Below are 17,820 nucleotides of genomic sequence, written 5' to 3'. Positions count from 1 at the left end.
GTGCTTTTTTTTTTTTTTTCGGTACGCGGGCCTCTCACTGTTGTGGCCTCTCCCGTTGTGGAGCACAGGCTCCGGACGCGCAGGCTCAGGGGCCATGGCTCACGGGCCCAGCTGCTCCGCGGCATGTGGGATCTTCCCGGACCGGGGCACGAAACCGTGTCCCCTGAATCGGCAGGTGGACTCTCAACCACTGCGCCACCAGGGAAGCCCCATCTGGTGCATTTTTCATTGCAGTTATTGTATTCCTCATCTCTGTTTGGTTGTCCTTTATATTTTCTAACTCTTTGTTAAAAACTTTTAACCTCTCACTCTTTGCATCCATTCTTCTCCGGAGTTCTTTGATCACCTTTATGATCACTACCTGAACTCTTTCTCAGGTAGATTGCCTATCTCCACTTCACTTAGTTCTTCTTGCTGGGTTTTTTCTTGTTCCTTCATCTGCAAGGTGTTCCTCTGTTGCCTCATTTTGCCTAAATTGCTGTTTGTATTTTTTTTTTTTAACTTCTTTTTTTCGGCCGCACTGCGCAGCTTGCAGGATCTTAGTTCCCCGACCAGCGATCCAACCAGGGCCCTCAGCAGTGAAAGCACGGTGTCCCAACCACTGGACCGCCAGGGAACTCCCAACTCTATATTTTTATGTATGTGGTAGGTTAGGTACATTTCCCGACCTTGGAGAAGTGGCCTTTGGTAGCAGACGTCCCATGTTTCCCCACAGCGCACTCCCCTCTTGTCACCTGACTCATATGCTCTAGGGGTCCCCCTAAGAGGGCTGCACGGGTCCTTCTTTGCGGCGGGCTGACCATGAGGGCGGTCTGGTAGGCTTGTTTGGCCCCGGGCCCTGCCTTGAGAGGAGGCTGCCGGCCGCTGCTCGGCAGGCCCAGGGCATGAACCGGCTGACGGCGGACCCCAGGAGGCCTCAGGGCTAGTGCGGCCTCAGCGGCGGGTCTGGGCTTTTGGGTGGAGCCAGGTCCTGGGGTTAGTGCCGGCTTACTGGAGGGCAGAGCCGGGTCGTGGAGTCTGGCTGCAGGGCCCAGGGTTCCCGGAGCTGGTGTCGGATTTCGGGGTAGGTGCGGGGAGCAGCCGGTTCCTGACCCAGTCGCGTACGAAGTCCAGGCTGTCCCGAAGCTTGTGTGGCCTGCTGGTGGTGAGTCACGGTCAGACCTTGCTGGTGGGCAGGCTGGGTCCGCAGGCTGTGGATTTACCACCTCTGGCGCCTCCCCTCGGGCGGGGGACGTCGGTGGGAGGCTAGAGCAGGCTCCGTAGGGAGGGGCCAAGCGCAGGGGATTCTGGGACTGGTCCTGAACGCTGGCGGGCGGAGCTCGTCCCGGGCCCTCTGGTGGGCGGGGCTCTGTGCTCTGGGCGTCTTAAAGCAGCCTGACGGCTGAGGAGTGGGCCCGTGTCCTATCCTGAGGTGTTGCTTGGCCTGAGGCGTCCCGGCACTGGCACCAGCAGGCTGTTGGGCCTGAGCTAATAAGCTAGAGGGGGGGATTCCACAACGGCAGGCTTGCCAGCACTGGGGTCCGAGAAGGCCGCCGCCAGTGTCTGTGTCCCCAGCGTCAGCTACTGTTGCCTTCTGCCTCGCCGGGAGACTCCAAGACCAGCAGGTAGGTCTGACCCAGGCTCCTGTCAAATTACTGCTTCTCTCCTGGGTCCCAGAACGTGTGAGATTGTATATGCGCCCTTTAAGAGTGGAGCCTCTATTTCCCACAGCCCTCTGAGTCGGCCCAAAAGTAAGCCCCTCTGGCTTTCAAGGCCAGATGCTCTGGGGTCTCATTGCTCCTGGTGCAGGACCCCCAGGCTTGGAAGCCCAGCATGTGATTGAGAACTCTCACTCCTTTGGGAGAACCTCTGCAACGTTATTATTCTCCGGTGTGTAGGTCACCCACCTGGGAGTATGGGACTTGAATATATTGTGAGTCTGCCCCCTCCGACTGTTAACCAAATTGGTTGCCTGGACTCGCGCAGGGGTTCTAGCCTAGGCTAAGACCCCTTGTCTTGGCCAGGGTGGTTCTTTTTTTTTTTTTTTTTTTTTTGCGGTACGCGGGCCTCTCACTGTTGTGGCCTCTCCCGTTGCGGAGCACAGGCTCCGGACGCGCAGGCCCAGCGGCCATGGTTCACGGGCCCAGCCGCTCCGCGGCATGTGGGATCTTCCCCGACCGGGGCACGAACCCGCGTCCGCTGCATCGGCAGGCAGACTCTCAACCACTGCGCCACCAGGGAAGCCCTGAGCAAGATGTTTTATCGTCTCTGTTTTTGGACTGTACAGAGGCCTTTTTGGATTGTCAGGGTACTTGGCTATACTCTGATTAGCTAAGTTTCCTTGATAAGTGATGACTTCCAGATAAATAGTTTTCTGTGTAAGAAGGGTATATTTTTAAAAATAAATATATTTATTTATTTATTTATGACTGCGTTGGGTCTTCGTTGCTGTGTGCGGGCTTTCTCTAGTTGCGGCGAGCGGGGTCCACTCTTTGTTGCCGTGCGCGGGCTTCTCATTGCGGTGGCTTCTCTTGTTGCGGAGCACGGGCTCCAGGCGCACGGGCTTCAGTAGTTGTGGCTCATGGGCTCTAGAGCGCAGGCTCAGTAGTTGTGGCACACAGGGGCTTAGTTGCTCCGCGGCATGTGGGATCTTCCCGGACCAGGGCTCGAACCCATGTCCCCGGCATTGGCAGGCGGATTCTTAACCTCTGCACCACCAGGGAAGTCCCAGAAGGGTCTATTTTAAAACTAGAATTTCTTGTGTTCTTGCCACTCCACGATGGAGAGTTTAGCTGAATGAGATTTTATCACTAGCATAACTGTATAGAAAATGGATTCCTCAGAGAAACCTTGTATGCCCTGGTTTCAAAGTGGGAATAAAAGTGATATGAGTTTTAATCTCTTATTCACTGTCCTAACTGTAAATTTGCCACCAAAATATTAGGGAATGACATAATTTCAGTTAATAATAAAACAAAAAGTTATTTTTCTTTTATTATTGAGATGGTAATAAGAAGTTGTAAAGAACATTTTGAAAAAACAAATAGTAAACAATTTAAAAAAGGAAATCACTTAATCTTACTTCCAGAGATAGTCATTGTTCATGTTTTTTACTGTGTCCTTCTAGACTTTTTGAGCGTACACACTCACTGATGAGTGTCCTCAAAAGATAGACTGCAAGTTTTTTTGCTCCCTTCAACTTGTATTTTACTCCAGTCATTCGGTTAAAAAGTCACCAAAGCTGGAACTGTCTGTTTCACTTTAGACAATTAGGTAATTTTTTTTTTTTAATTAGGTAATTTTTATGGTGGTTGACTTACCATGCTTTGGGGAGGAGGGTAAAATATGACCTGTAAGACCAGGAATTTAGCTGTCTGAGCTCTATCATTCTGTGATGATGCCTGCACACCAAGAAAACACATGTCCGTTCATGAAAGCCAGGGGGACACAAAAGGACAGGCCTGTTGGTCAAGTCAACAAACAGCCTGTCAGTTGACTACGCTTTCCCTCTTCCAACTGTAGACCATGTGGATATTGGGTGTGTTCCCAAAGAGGTGGCGATTACTCCCAGAGACCTATGTTTACTCCGCCTGGGTCGAGTGTGCTTCAAGGCATTCACAATTTATTGGAATCTGAAATGAAATGAAGAAAGCAAGTGAGCTGCTGTAACAAACAGCTGGCTTTCATTAAATATAACCATTAATCTTGTCCTGATTATTTACCAGACTGTGTTGGATTTCAATGTTTCCTTAATCTATTGATGGGCTATCACCACAAAATATGTCATTGAAGTAAAATAATGGCTGATGTGTTAATGAAAACCATCAGGGAGACCAGAAGCCTCCCCTCCATAGAATGAGGACAATGAAGAATCTGTTTAGGAAGAAAGAAGGAATTACTGATATTAATCAGATTGAACTACCTCTTTGGAGCTGTGTTTAGGATAGTGGACCAAAAGCACAAAGCTGTGTAAAGACCTGTTGAATTGTAGGAGCACTTCTAATTAAGCACTTCACAATGAAAATCTGAGTTTTACAAAAGCAATTTTAAAGGGATGATTCTCTATTTTACAAATGATTCACAATATAGTTAACAATACTGTATTGTATGCTTAAAAACTTGCTAGGAGGATAGATCTTATGTTAAGTGTTCTTATCACTAATAACAGTACTAAAAATAATGATAAATAAGAGGGCAGGAGAAAACTTCCAGAGGTGATGGATAGGTTTATGACATTGATTATGATGATGGTTTCATGAGTGTATACTTATCTCCAAACTCATCAAGTTGTGCACATTAAGTATGTATAGCTTTTTATATGTGAATCATACCTCAATAAAGTGGTTTAAAAATAATAAAATTTAAGAACAACAAACACAAAAAGATTCACAATAGAATTTTTAAAAAGATTAATCATCCAGTAAATTTAACATAGCATTTTCATTTTAAAATTCTGTCTGTAGAGACCCGTGAGACGCAAGTACGTACGGGTGGGGGCGGCAAGGGAAAAGGATTAGCCATGTTGTCTTTGATCAGAAAGGTGATCAGCACCGCGAAAAGCTCCAGCGGCCATTGGTCCCTACAGTCAGGCTGTGTTAGTCGACAGGACCATTTACATTTCAGGACAGCTAGGCACGGATCCTGCAAGTGGACAGCTTGTGCCAGGAGGGGTGGCAGAAGAGGCTAAACAAGCTCTTACAAACATGGGTGAAATTCTGAAAGCAGCAGGCAGTAACTTCACGAATGCGGTAAAAACGACTGTTTTGCTGGCTGACATAAACAACTTCAATACTGTCAATGACATCTACAAGCAGTATTTCCAGAGTAGTTTTCCTGCAAGAGCTGCTTACCAGGTAGCTGCTTTTACCAAAGGAGGCCGTGTTGAGATTGAAGCAGTAGCTGTCCAAGGACCTCTCGTGACAGCATCGCTCTAAGTGGGCCCAGTGTTATTCAGTCTGGAATTTTAATAATGTTTTTAAATTAATGTCTTAATCTTTACAGTATTTGTTGGAAAGTGTAAGGTTGACTGAAATATCTGAAGTTATTATGGAAATACCATATGATAAGGGGAATTGAACATGAGTTGAAGATTAATGATGAATCTAGTTACTGATGTTATAAATTACACTTCTATAACACTCATATTACTACTGGATGTGGGAAAAGAGACACACATTACATAGTTACTCAGAAAAATAAAAGTAAAGGGAAATAGCATATAGGAAAGATGAGTTACTATTCCTGAGAAATAAGAAAGAGCACACCTAATTCAATTAAACTCTATTAATTTAATGATGTGAACTATTTAGTTCTCATGTCAGATACATGATTCTGCTTTTACTTGAGTAAAATTCAAGCATTTAAGTTTGAATGGTAGAGGTAAAGGAGAAGAAACTGGACCAAATTTTATATAGATAATATTTTTCTAATGGAAATAAAATAGCATGCAGATTTAAAAAAGTAATAAAAATAAAAATAAAATAAAATTCTGTCTGTAACATACTGGGAACATACCTAAAGTATAAAATAAAAAAATATGATACACGAAGTTTACAATGGAGGAAACCGGTGGGGGTGTGAAGCCCTTCAGTTTTATCTGTTGGGTTCAGAGCAACTTTTACACACTGATTAACAAAGGAGAAATCACACTTCAGCAGTATTTCTTCTCTAATTTCCATAATGTATATGGAATTTGAAGGGACTTAGTGAAACCTTTTTACTAAGTAATCAAGGAAACTGAACTCAGGGAAACTAAGAGATTGCCTAAATCGGTCAACCAGTGAATGGCAGGTTCTCATAATGGTCAGAAACACAAGTTCTGGCATTTGACTGCCAAGTTCAAGTCCTGGCTTCTCAGGAAGCTTCATATCCTTGGGCAACTTGTTTCATTTCTCTAGATCTAGGTTTTCTTATCAGTAAAGTACAAGCTGAGCTTATCTACTACAGAGGGTGGCTGTGAGAATTGATTCTCCATGTGGCATACTTGGCGTTATTTGAAGTAAGCATTCAGTAAGTGTTAGCCACGATGGCTGCAGTATTCTCAATAATAAAAGCCAGAACGAGAACTCAACTTTCCTGACCCCCATCCAGGGTCTTTTCCTTTACACAAGTAATCACAGATGATATTAAAATGTTTATCATGGCCTGGGTACCAACTGGTCAGAATGAACCCATACCACCAAGATGGCAGCCTTTGTGTTCCCCTCCCGGCAGGAAATCTCACAGGAACACAAGACAATGGATGGCTCTACAGTTCCTGGAATGGATGTGTGGATTCCCTTTGTATAATTTTAGGGAGGCATTAATGACTGTAGAATAAGTATCACTTGTAGTGGGGCTGTCACAGACTGTGACATCTCAAATAAACCACACAACCTCTCTGTAGCTCACACTTAATACTCAAACACTGTGCCAAGTTGTTGTGGGGATCAGCAAGAATCAGAAATGTAAAAGCCCTTTGAAAAAGGGCAAACCATTACACAAATGCAGGAGATTTGTGAAATGCCTAAACCTTCAAGAAAACAGGTTCCAGGGGAAGATCAGCTAAGATCTGTATACCTCTTCCACTTTGTAACAGTTTACACTAAACCTGTCTGTGAGATTTAAAATGTCACATTCTATTTCTTCATTTTTACATTGGCCAAGGCAATCAAAATGAAAGGTTTTCTTTACTTCTCTTCAGAAAGTGGATTTCTTCCTATTAACCAGGAATGATAAATTGGTAATCATTTCTCTGAAATTTTGCTTTTTTCTGTAATGTAATGCACTATTTTATAATAGCTTAGGTTAATGAAAATATCACAAATTACATCTATTAACTAGAAACTCTGTTCTTTAGGAAGTTTTTTCTTATGCTTGACCTAAACTTCTTTCACATGTGAGTGATGAATGTCTAAACCCATTTAAGGTTGGCAAACACTGCTTTAAACCATATTATGGAGTTGGTAATTTTTAAATGTCACAGCAGAGTGGCAAAGTTATAACTGGTGCTAAACATCTATTTTAGATTTATGACATTTGTGCCTCTTCAGTAACACTTTGGCCTTTTTCCTCTTCTGACTTAACTTCCTTTCTCTTTCTTATTCTCTTTATAGATTGTTTCAATCTGTCTCACTTCTGAGACAACATTTCTGATTAGGACACCATTTGGGATCCTTTACTTACCCACATCTTGTGTACAAATGCTTCTACAGACGTTTACACAAACACGCAATCACACAGAGCTAATCACATGAGGACTCAGCTCCAGCCTCTAATCACATGTGTGCTCACAAATATACAAAGCGTCACTGGAAATAGTGAGACAGTTTTCAAAGTTGCTCACAACAGTCTTTCTTTACTCTATGGCGACATCTCATGCGTTCCTCGGCATGCTCTTTATTTAGGTTCCCAGAGGTGCAAAAATTGTTTCTGTCCGTGTGTGTAGGGGTAGAGTGGTAGAGGTCCTGACCCTGCAGAGACGATGACATCGCACATATATGAAGACAATAAAATAAGAATAATTTAATTTTCACAATGAAGCCCCAACTTTGAGATTCTCTCTCCTCTTTAGTGCTACTGCTTTGCTGGTGCCCGAGGTGCATACTTGGTGCTTTGCTGGTGCCCGAGGTGCATACTTGGTCCTCTGCTGGAGTCATCAAATTTCATTCATGCATCTGTAACCACACAGGTGCAATGGCTCATATCAACCCTCCCCCAGGTGTCAGACCTCGGACCTTTCTAATGGTCTTTATTAGTTTTGGGGAGGTGTCTACTCTGTTGCACTTTCTACTCTTCATTTTTTTTTTTCTTCTCATTACTCAGAGGAGCCTCTTAGCTCAATTACTTCTTCATATTGTGGTTCCCATCTCCTTGTTATTAGGGGTTTGGCTGATGGGGTAAAACACATGCTACCTCACAATATGGCACCTTGACATCTTGAATATTTTGGGTTGAAGGAATTTGGGATGTAGCAGGTGCAGAAAGGATTCTCTCATCTCCCCTCTTCCCCAAAGTGGGTCATGAGATCCTCATGAGAGAGGTGCCCTTCTTATCTTCACAGATGGAGTGATGCCAGGAGGAATCCAAATGATCAGGCCTTGCTAAATTCCCCCCAGTTTACTAACTTTATCTCGTATCCTTTTGTCCTATCACATTTTACCACAACTTCCCAGTCTTCATCAAACCTAGTGTAAAAATACTTGGGCTTAACTGCTTCTTCTGGTCTTCATTCCTTATGAATTCTCCTGTGTCACATAAAACTTACACTAAATAAATTTTTATGTTTTTCTCTTGTTAATTTGTCTTTCGTGAGTCCAGTGTACAGGGCCCCAGCCTGAGAACGTAAGATGAGTAGAGGAAGAGATTTTTTTCCCTCCCCGACAAGGCCGTCAGATTCGTGCAGGAGGTAACGATTCTGTACTAGAGCAGAGTAAGGAGAGAGACGCTTGAGGGCTGTCATTTCATCTGTGCTGCTTACCCCTGCCCTCTGAGAGTGGAGTGGGCTGAAGGTTCACTCATGCATTTGTTTGTTCATTCATATTTGTCTTATCCATCGTTCAATTAATGCAGTTTTTGAGTGAAGACAGTACCCCAGGTACTGTGCTATTATCAAAGGAAACCGGGGCCAGACTGTAGCTAAAGCTGTAAAAACAGATTTTATTCAGGAACTATTGCAACTGGGAAAAAGAGACCCCGGCATAGATTTGACCTTGATTCTGAATCAACAAGAAAAAGTGGGGATTTACAGCCAAGGAGCAGGGAGGGAGTTAGTGGAAGGAAATTACTAAGAGGAAACATCAGGGGTAGGGGGGATTCTGGTTAAACAAACTCAACAGGTTTGTAGCCGAGGGCAGGCAACAGTGATCAGATATCACCCAGAGGATGATTCGGGTTGAGAAATTTGATCAGATATTAAGGGTGGGGTTCTCTGTAAACTGAGCTTAACAAGATTCTTGCTAAAACTGGGCAGTGCAGGCCTAACATGGATGGACACAGTCTAGGTTGAGGTCTAGTTGAAAAAGGACTTAGCACAGGGACTTCCTTGGCGGTCCAGTGGGTAAGACTCCATGCTTCCAATGCAGGGGGCCCAAGTTCGTTCCCTGGTCAGGGAACTAGATCCCACATGGTGCAACGAAAGATCCCGCATGCCACAACTAAGACCCAGCACAGCCAAATAAATATTAAAAAAAAGGACTTAGCACAGATGTAGAAAACGAACTTATGGTTACCAGGGGGGAAAGCGGGAGTGGGGGGGGGTGGAGGGAGGGATAAACTGGGAGACCGGGATTGACATATACTATGTATAAAACAGATAACTCATAAGGACCTACTGTATAGCACAGAGAACTCTTCTCAATACTCTGTATTGACTTACATGGTAAAAGAATCTAAAAAAGAGTGGTTATATGTATAAATGATACACTTTGCTGTACAGCAGAAACTAACACAACATTGTAAATCAACTATACTCTAATTAAAAATTAAAACAAAGAAAAAAAAGACTTAGAGGAGCCTGCCTAGAGTCTGGTCAAGGAGAGAGCTGTGATCACTAGGTGCTGGGGAACCAGCGAGGGGGAAAGGAGTCCATGACACTGTCCCTTCCCCCAAGGAACGAACAGATAGACAAAAAATTGCATCCTAAGATGTGGGTGTGAGTGGGGATGCCCAGTGAAGGAGGCAAATAACCTTGCTTAGAAAACTGTGTACATTTGATACCCAAAAACTGAGTTCATCTTGATGCTGAGCAGGGCCCTGTGGGGCTCCCAGGTACAGAGGCCTTTTTGTCCCGCATTTCTCGCAGGCAAGACTCCAGCCTCCATGACCTTCCCTGAGTTCCAAAGGGTAGATTCAAACAGTTGCTAATCAAGGAAGGAGCAGCCATGAAACCACCTGAGGCAAGATTACAGTGACCAGAGAAGCTCATCAAGGTTAGACCACCTGAGACCCTCCACACACCCTAATCTTGTCAGCAACCCCACCCTTTTGAAACTTTGCAGAAGAAAGAAGAATGCAAGACTGTTACTGCCTTGATCCTTATCACATGATCCTTATCACCAGGAGTCCTGACTATATAACCTGTCCCTCTTCCCCAGGGAGGGGGGCACAGTTCTTGAGGCGCTAGCCTACTGTGTTTCGTCTTTGCCTGGCAAAGAAATAAAGCCATTCTGGGCTTCCCTGGTGGTGCAGTGGTTAAGAATCAGCCTGCCAATGCAGGGGACATGGTCCGGGAAGATCCCACATGCCGGGAGCAGCTAAGCCCGTGCACCACAACTACCGAGCCTGTGCTCTAGAGCCCATGAGCCACAACTACTGAACCCATGTGCCACAACTACTGAAGCCCGCTCACCTAGAGCCCATGCTCCACAACAAGAGAAGCCACTGCAGTGAGAAACCTGTGCACCGCAACGAAGGGTAGACCCTGCTCGCTGCAACTAGAGAAAAGACCGCGCACAGCAATGAAGACCCAGTGCAGCCAAAAATAAATAAATAAATAAGTTTAAAAAAAAAAGAAAGAAAGCCATTCTTTCTTTCTCCTCCATAACTCCATCTCCGTATTTCTGTTCAGCATCACACAGAGTGCCAAGATTTTGGCAACAATCTGTTGGTGGGTTTTGAGCCAATAGATACAACCAAGCCAGAGATCAGGAGAAGGAAGGATTTATTACTTGAAGCAAGTAAGGAGAACACTGGGGGTCTCTCCCAAAGCAGTGTCTCCCAGAAAAGCAAAATTGGGGAAGTTACAAGCTAAGGGTACATGCATATTCATGAAGGGGCTTGAGCAGAGGAGAATTCAGCATAGAATTGGGGCAAGGTTTGACAGAGTCCAAGCTTTAGTTGATTGAAGTCAGGTGGGTCAACATCATCATTCCATCCTCCACCTGGGCGGGGGCCTTAGTTCCTGCCCAACTCAAAGATATATTATTACGTATATCCCTCGAGGAACCAGGACCCTACCCCAAGCCTGCACTGTTGATTCTTGACTGCTCCTGCCTTGTTTCTGCATTCCCTTCCTTAAGATCATTAATTATGGAGACCTGTTCAAGGGCAAGCACTGTAGCCAGGCTTAGATCACAAAATGGCTTAGGCTAAAAGGGGTTCTCTTATGTCAAGAAAGTGAAGCCTGATTCTCCTTCTCCAGGGACCCTCTAACCTATCTGCTTACACCATCTTTTCCTTCATCCAAGAGGAGCAGTTTTAAAGACTGGTCCCTGGACCCCTGAGTTCTTAATCCGTTAGAGGAGCTGCAGAAACATGGGGAGACCTCAAGAAACAAAGCCAGAGTTAGCTGAGTCGCTTTGAAGTAAGTATAAATCCAGATCTTTCTGGCCAGTTGAATTCCAACTGTTTGAAGTTCTTAACACAGGAAGATTTTCAGATGTGAAAAATGGTTTGCTCGTTCTTACCTTCTCCCCTTTAATGGACGTTTTTCCTTCAAATGTTATGCAGACGACTGAAGTATTCCCATTGTGAGAGTCCATTGGAAAGTCACGTCACAGTTCTAGACATGTTTGATGTTGAGGCTTGCTTTTGGATACTTGGCCTCGTGAGCTTATACATCTAGGGCCTTCTAAATCAGAAACTGATCCTTGACACAGAAAAGGCATAACTCCCCAGGTTGAGAGGAAGAAGTGTAGGAGTTCTGCTTGGCTTCCTTTATTTTTCTATGGGTGCCCTGAAAATATTTTCTATTAAAAAAAAATTGGGGAATTAGAATAAGATATCCTGTTTCTGTGACCTCTGGTCAGAAAAATAGATTCTTTTAAAAAAGGATCTATTTCAACATTGATCAGATTTGCATTGCATGTTTTGGCGTGCCTTATGTGGACCAAATAAAATGATCTGTGAGGAACTAGGTGGAAATAGTCTCTAGTGCCACTTCCTTTGTTGTACCTCTGGGATGGAGAGTTAGAAAATGAAGCTGGATAGAAAAAAATAAAAGCAGACTTTAGGGTTTATAGATGTTTGTGGGGTGTTCATTTGCATATATACAGACCCCCTAGTGGAGTCAGGGTGCTCCATCCTCTGTTAATTAGTAAAGAACATTTCTTTCTGATTCTTTTTTTTTTTTAATATTTATTTATTTATTTGGCTGCACCAGGTCTTAGGTGCAGCATGTGGGATCTTTTTTTTAGTTGTGGCATGCAAACTCTTAGTTGTGGCTTGTGGGATCTAGTTCTCTGACCAGGGATCAAACCTGGGCCCCTGCATTGGGAGTGGGCAGAGTCGTAGCCATTGGACCACCAGGGAAGTCCCCTGATTCTTCTTAAAAAAATTTTATTGGCGTATAGATGATTTACAATGTTGTGTTAGTTTCAGGTGTACAGCAAAGTGAATCAGTTTTACAGATACATATATGCTCTCTTTTTTTAGATTCTTTTCCCATATAGGTCATTACAGAGTATTGAGTAGAGTTCTCTGTGCTATACAGTAGGTCCTTATTAATTATCTATTTTATACATAGTAGTGTTGTTGGGCTATGCCCCACAGGCCTACAAGGCCTGTGCTTGCCCAGCTTCAAGATTGAAGAAAGAGCCCGGAGTCAGCAATCAGGGACATCAAGGGTTTAATGGATGGGGGAGCTTACATGTCTGAAGCGAGGTCCTGGAGTGATACCCCACCATATGCGGCAGACAGCGGGTAGGACATGGTGGCTGTCTTTGCTCCCAGGGGGAAGGAATAGATTACCAGTTATAAGGAAATTGACATCAGGTGGGCTCATTAGTTACCAGCGAAACCAGCAAAGGGGCATGACCCTCATTGCCCTTTTGATAAACTATCATTAGCTGGGGCCTGGGGCAAAAGGAAGTTCAGTCATGAGAGTATGGTGTAGGTGAAGCAGGCCTTGGTCAGGCAGGGGATGTACAGAGAGCAAGAGAAGAGCCATCGTGAGTGGCCTGATGATACACGTGTGTATATGTCAATCCCAATCTCCCAATTGATCCCTCCCGCACCCCCTTCCCCCCACCCCCCGTAACCATAAGTTTGTTTTCTACATCTGTGATTCTATATTTTTGTTTTGTAAATAAGTTCATCTGAACCATGTTTTTAGCTTTCTACATATAAGTGATGTCATATATGTGTCTTTCTTTGTCTGACTTACTTCGCTTAGTATGATAATCTCTAGGTCCATCCATGTTGCTATAAATGGCATTATTTCGTTCTTTTTTTATGCTGAGTAACATTCCATTGTATATATGTACCACACCTTCTTTATCCACTCCTCTGTCAATGAACATTTAGGTTGCTTCCATGTCTTGGCTATTGTAAATAGTGCTGCAGTGAACATTGAGGTGCACGTATCATTTGGAATTTTGGTTTTCTCCAGATATATTCCCAGGAATGGGATTGCTGGATCATATGGTAGTCCTATTTTTAGTCTTTTAAGGAACCTCCATACTGTTCTCTATAGTAGCTGCACCAATTTACATTCCCACCAACAGTATAAGGAAAAGTTCTCTCTAGTTGTGGCATGCGGGTTTTCTCTCTCTAGTTGTGGCATGCGGGTTGCAGGGTACGTGGGCTCTGTAGCTTGTGGCACGCGGGCTCTCTAGTTGAGGTGCGTGAGCTCAGTAATCGTGGTGAGCAGGTTTAGTTGCCCTGCGGCATGTGGGATCTTAGTTCCCCTGACCAGGGATTGAACTCGCATCCCCTGCATTGGAAGGCAGATTCTTAACCACTGGACCACCAGGGAAGTCCCTGATGATGGCCATTCTGAACCATGTGAAGTGATACCTCATTGTAGTTTGTTGAGCATCTTTTCATGTGCTTTTGGTCATCTGTATGTCTTTCTGATTATAATGAACCATTTGGCAGAGTATTTGGAAGTGCTAATGGCCTTTGACTTACTCTGGCAAGATGGATCCTTCGGTCCAGTTAGAATTATCCCTTTTCCACCAGGTGATGGGGCCCAGTGGAGCTGCTCTGTCCACCTGGAAGTCATTAGTGGAGAAGAATCTCTCTCTCTCTGTAAAATTCAAGGTCAATAACATAATGTGTTGTTTTTACAGTGAGGACATAGTCTCAGTTGGGTAAAAAATATGTAAAAGAATGCTCTAAAAACAGTGCCCAACTGGAGACTATTTTTTTCGAAGATACATGTAGAATCATGTCTTCTTTATAGTAAGAGGAAGAGTTAGTATAAGTCAGTTTTATTCCTCATTGTGCCGTTGAGAATCTAACTTAGAAAAGGCATTTGTCCCTTTCTTTTAGTATTTACCAGCCCTCTGTGTGAGAAAACTAACCCTGAAAACAGGGTCAAATAATTCCTAGTAGCTATTCTGATTTTGTTGGGTTAAAGCTTGAGGAAAATACCTTATAATTAGAGCTAAGTGAATACACACTTTCTCTGCAGCAGAGTCCCACAAAAATCAGCCAAAGACAGTCTAGAAAAGATGACCTATTACATGGAATTTCTTGTAGGTTTACCATTTTTACCTTTCTTCTCCCTTTTTTGGGGTTTGCTTTCGGGCTAAATGACAGATCTGTATCATATGTAACCATCAAGTGCTTATTTTCTTGGGTGCAATTCCATCACCTGAAATGGGCTTTGTATACATACATATTACTCTTCTCTAATAGAAACCTGATGAACTTCAGAATTTATTTGAAATATGTACTCAATATAAACCACTCTTCATTTTTTACAAAAGTAAAGCAGCATAGCAGCCTGCATTTATTCTCAAAAAATTTGTTTTCTATTCTCTCATCTCATTCCTCACAACAGCCTTAATGGAAATATTGTTAAACATGAAAAATGCTCAACTTCCCAAATAATCAAAGAAATGCATATTAAAATGAGATAGTATTGTTTCTCCTATCATTGGGACAGAAATGAAAGATATTAATCATACCATTGTGGTGAGGGAGAGGGGCAAAGAGAACTCAAAACCCTACTCCCCACCCTACCGTGGTCCAGCTCCAGCCCCTTCTCAGGCCCCTGCTCTGTTCCTTCGTGCCCCATGGGTCTGTAAACCACCCCCTGTTCTTGCAATAAATCCCTTCTCTCTCACTTTTTTTTTTTTTGCTTTTACCTTTTTTTTTTTGGTGCAAAGAAAGTCTTAATTAATATAATCAATACATTTGCCTTCATTTCAAGCTGTTTTCTCTTTATGGTATTTATTACTTTTACAATTTATCACATGCACCTTCTTGCCTTCTTCATTGTATAAAGGGTACTAAACCATTTCCTAATTTCTTTCCTGGATCCTGCATAGGATCGTTTTCAGTTGTAGGCTCTTCCTATGAGCTCTCTGGGCATTTTTCCTTTTTCCCTTTTCTAAATGTGATTTCACAGACCTCAAGTTTTCCACCAACCCCCTCCTTTTTCTGAGCTTCAAACAAGCGAGAGAGAGATCTATTCACACCTGATATTTGCTCTCAGACCTTTAATTGCTGTTGATTGTCCTTGGCTCTACCTACTCACTATATGTACTTCCCCTTCTTAGATTCAGAGCTGGAGGCAGATTGATACGCTCAGCCCTCTGCCTATGTCCCCAAAGAAATGAATCTAGTGGGGCTCTTGAGGTACTCAGGAATGAGGCCTTCCTAAACCCTCTTGATTTGTCCTTTGATTCTTTGACCCATTGGAACACAGGGACAACTGTAATCCCCAGGGTGGACCACACCCTCCAGGGTAGATTGCAATCCCCACGAACTGCCACCCAGATCCTTCTCTTAATCTATAGAATTTTACTTGTGGGGTTTTACCTTCCAGGATGCAATGCACTGCTGCTATCAACTCTTCTCTCTTGTCCTGAGTTTTCTGGCAGAGAGACAGGGTGCACAGAGGCATCTTATCCTGCCTGCCTTACAGCTCATTATTTGGTTTTTTGGTAGCCACAGACACTCAGTCTCTGAGACAGGAAGTAGAATCCCAGGGAGGTATAGCATGTCTTATTGCTTTCTTCAGTCTGGCTCTGGTTAGATTTTTCTCAACCCAGCTCCATTGGCAGTAACAGTGGATGGAAATTTCTAACAGGTTTTGGCATTAGATTGTCTCTCAGTGTGAGTTTTCACTCGAGAGGAAGGAAGCTGATGAGGAATCCAGTTATCCTTTGCATGGGACCCAGCAATATCTTCTTACTGTCCTCCACATGAAATTTACCCCACTCCCCCTGGGTTTCAATAGTCTGCACAATCTGGCCTACTCCTGTAATCCATAACCTCTGCTCCAAGCAGCTGGCCTCCTTCATCTGTGTATTCATGTCTCTTTTCTTCCTGGCAGGGTCCCTTTTTCTGTTCAGCTAAATCCTTCCATGTAATGCCGAGATCAAGTTTTATCTCCTTCTTGAAGCTTTTTGATGATCCCAGCCTGCATCGAAGTCCTATATTTTCCTTCCTTCCTTCCTTCCTTCATTCATTCACTGAACAAATATTTGTTACATGCTCGTGCTATGCCCAACACCATGCTTTAAGTGGGAATTCCACAGTAAATAAGGCAGATTTGTTCCCTGCCTTCATAGGACTGAAAGTTTAGGTATTATACACACAAAAATCACACAATAATAGAGCCTTTCAGTCCTCTTTATAATCCGTATTAATCAGGGTATTTTTTTTTTTTTTTTTGCAATCAACAAGACCTAGTTCTGGAATATAGACCCAAACATGGATTTCTTGGGAACGTCCTGGGGTACCTCAGAGAACTAAAGGAGAGCTGAAACTCTGGCTTCCGGGGGCAGGAAGAGAGAATCTCCAGGGATCTCAGCAGTGGAAATATTTACACTTTGCAGGGCAGTGCCTCGGCTTCCAGAACTGCTGCTTCGGGCATGGATGCAGAGTTTCAAGTCCCAGGAGAAGCTGGCGTGTTTAAGTTTGACTCAGGTGATTTAGATCTTGCAGCCAGGTGGAGGTGGGTGAGGAAACTGGGGCCACTGAGGCCTTCCCTCTGAGGGGAGACTTTTCCCAGAGCAGGGGAATTTGTTGTGACCTGGGGCCACCATCCCATGGATGCTGTGCTGCCCTTCAAGGTTGAAGAACCTATTCCTCAGCTGCTGGGAGTGTGCAGGCCAGGCGGGGAGCCCCCAGCTCTCAGCCCACCCTGGGAAAGGCCACCTTGCTCTCCGTCAAGCTTCCCACCTGGACATCCCACACCCAGCAACTGGTGAGAATGTGTGGGGCTGTCTGAAGGCCCAACGTGGACCATTCTGAAGGGACATCTCAGCTTCAGAGCTTCCCACAGATGACCTGCGCCACAGCCCTGCTTCTCCATCTGCCAGGCTGAGTCCTTCTGTTCTCCAACAGGTGTGGCCCCCGAGAGCAGTCCCCAAGATCTTCCTGTGACCTAATCTCTACCTCAGCCTGCTTTCTGAGGAGGCTGGTCTGCAGCACACCCGATGGAATACGCAACACTGATGACAGTCGCACCCTTCCACACCTTTTTATATATTGTCTGGCTTAGTTTGTTAATTATTTCACGTCTTACTTACGCCTTCCAAACTAGATTACAGACTTCCTGTGAGTAGAAACCTTAACTTCCCTGACATCCAGCCCTCCATCCCAGTTACTACATGAGACACATACGGATCACTCCAAATGATGGTTCCCAGTTGAGAGACAAAGTCACACGAAGTCTCACGTGTCACAAAGTTTGCTGTTTTAGATGGACCAGAGATTGAACACGTCAAAAAGAGCTCTTTTAAAAGAGTTTCAAGCTGTAGTCAAAAGGTTTTGTCCTGTTTTTTTTTTTTTAATTGTTTTCAAACACCTTTTTTTCTCTGCTGTCTGGGTTTTCCTTGTCTTTCATCTCTGGGGGATGCAGCCATATAACCTTAACAAACATGCTTAAGTACATGAATTTAAGAGTTGTTTCATTTCTTTATGAGTGTGTGTGTGTGTGTGTGTGTGTGTGTGTGTGTGTGTGTG

At 44.0% G+C, this 17,820-nt stretch overlaps 1 pseudogene; it reads left to right on the top strand.

Annotated features, from left to right (window-relative positions):
* Positions 1-4,498: 4,498 nt before the first annotated feature.
* Positions 4,499-5,025, top strand: LOC132419892 (2-iminobutanoate/2-iminopropanoate deaminase pseudogene; annotated as a pseudogene).
* The last annotated feature ends 12,795 nt before the right edge of the window (positions 5,026-17,820 follow it).

This window comes from Delphinus delphis, chromosome 2 (genome assembly GCF_949987515.2).
Source record: "Delphinus delphis chromosome 2, mDelDel1.2, whole genome shotgun sequence".
Taxonomy (NCBI): Eukaryota; Metazoa; Chordata; class Mammalia; order Artiodactyla; family Delphinidae; genus Delphinus; species Delphinus delphis.
Note: the sequence above shows the minus strand (reverse complement) of the source record. Positions and strands in the feature narration are given on the sequence as shown.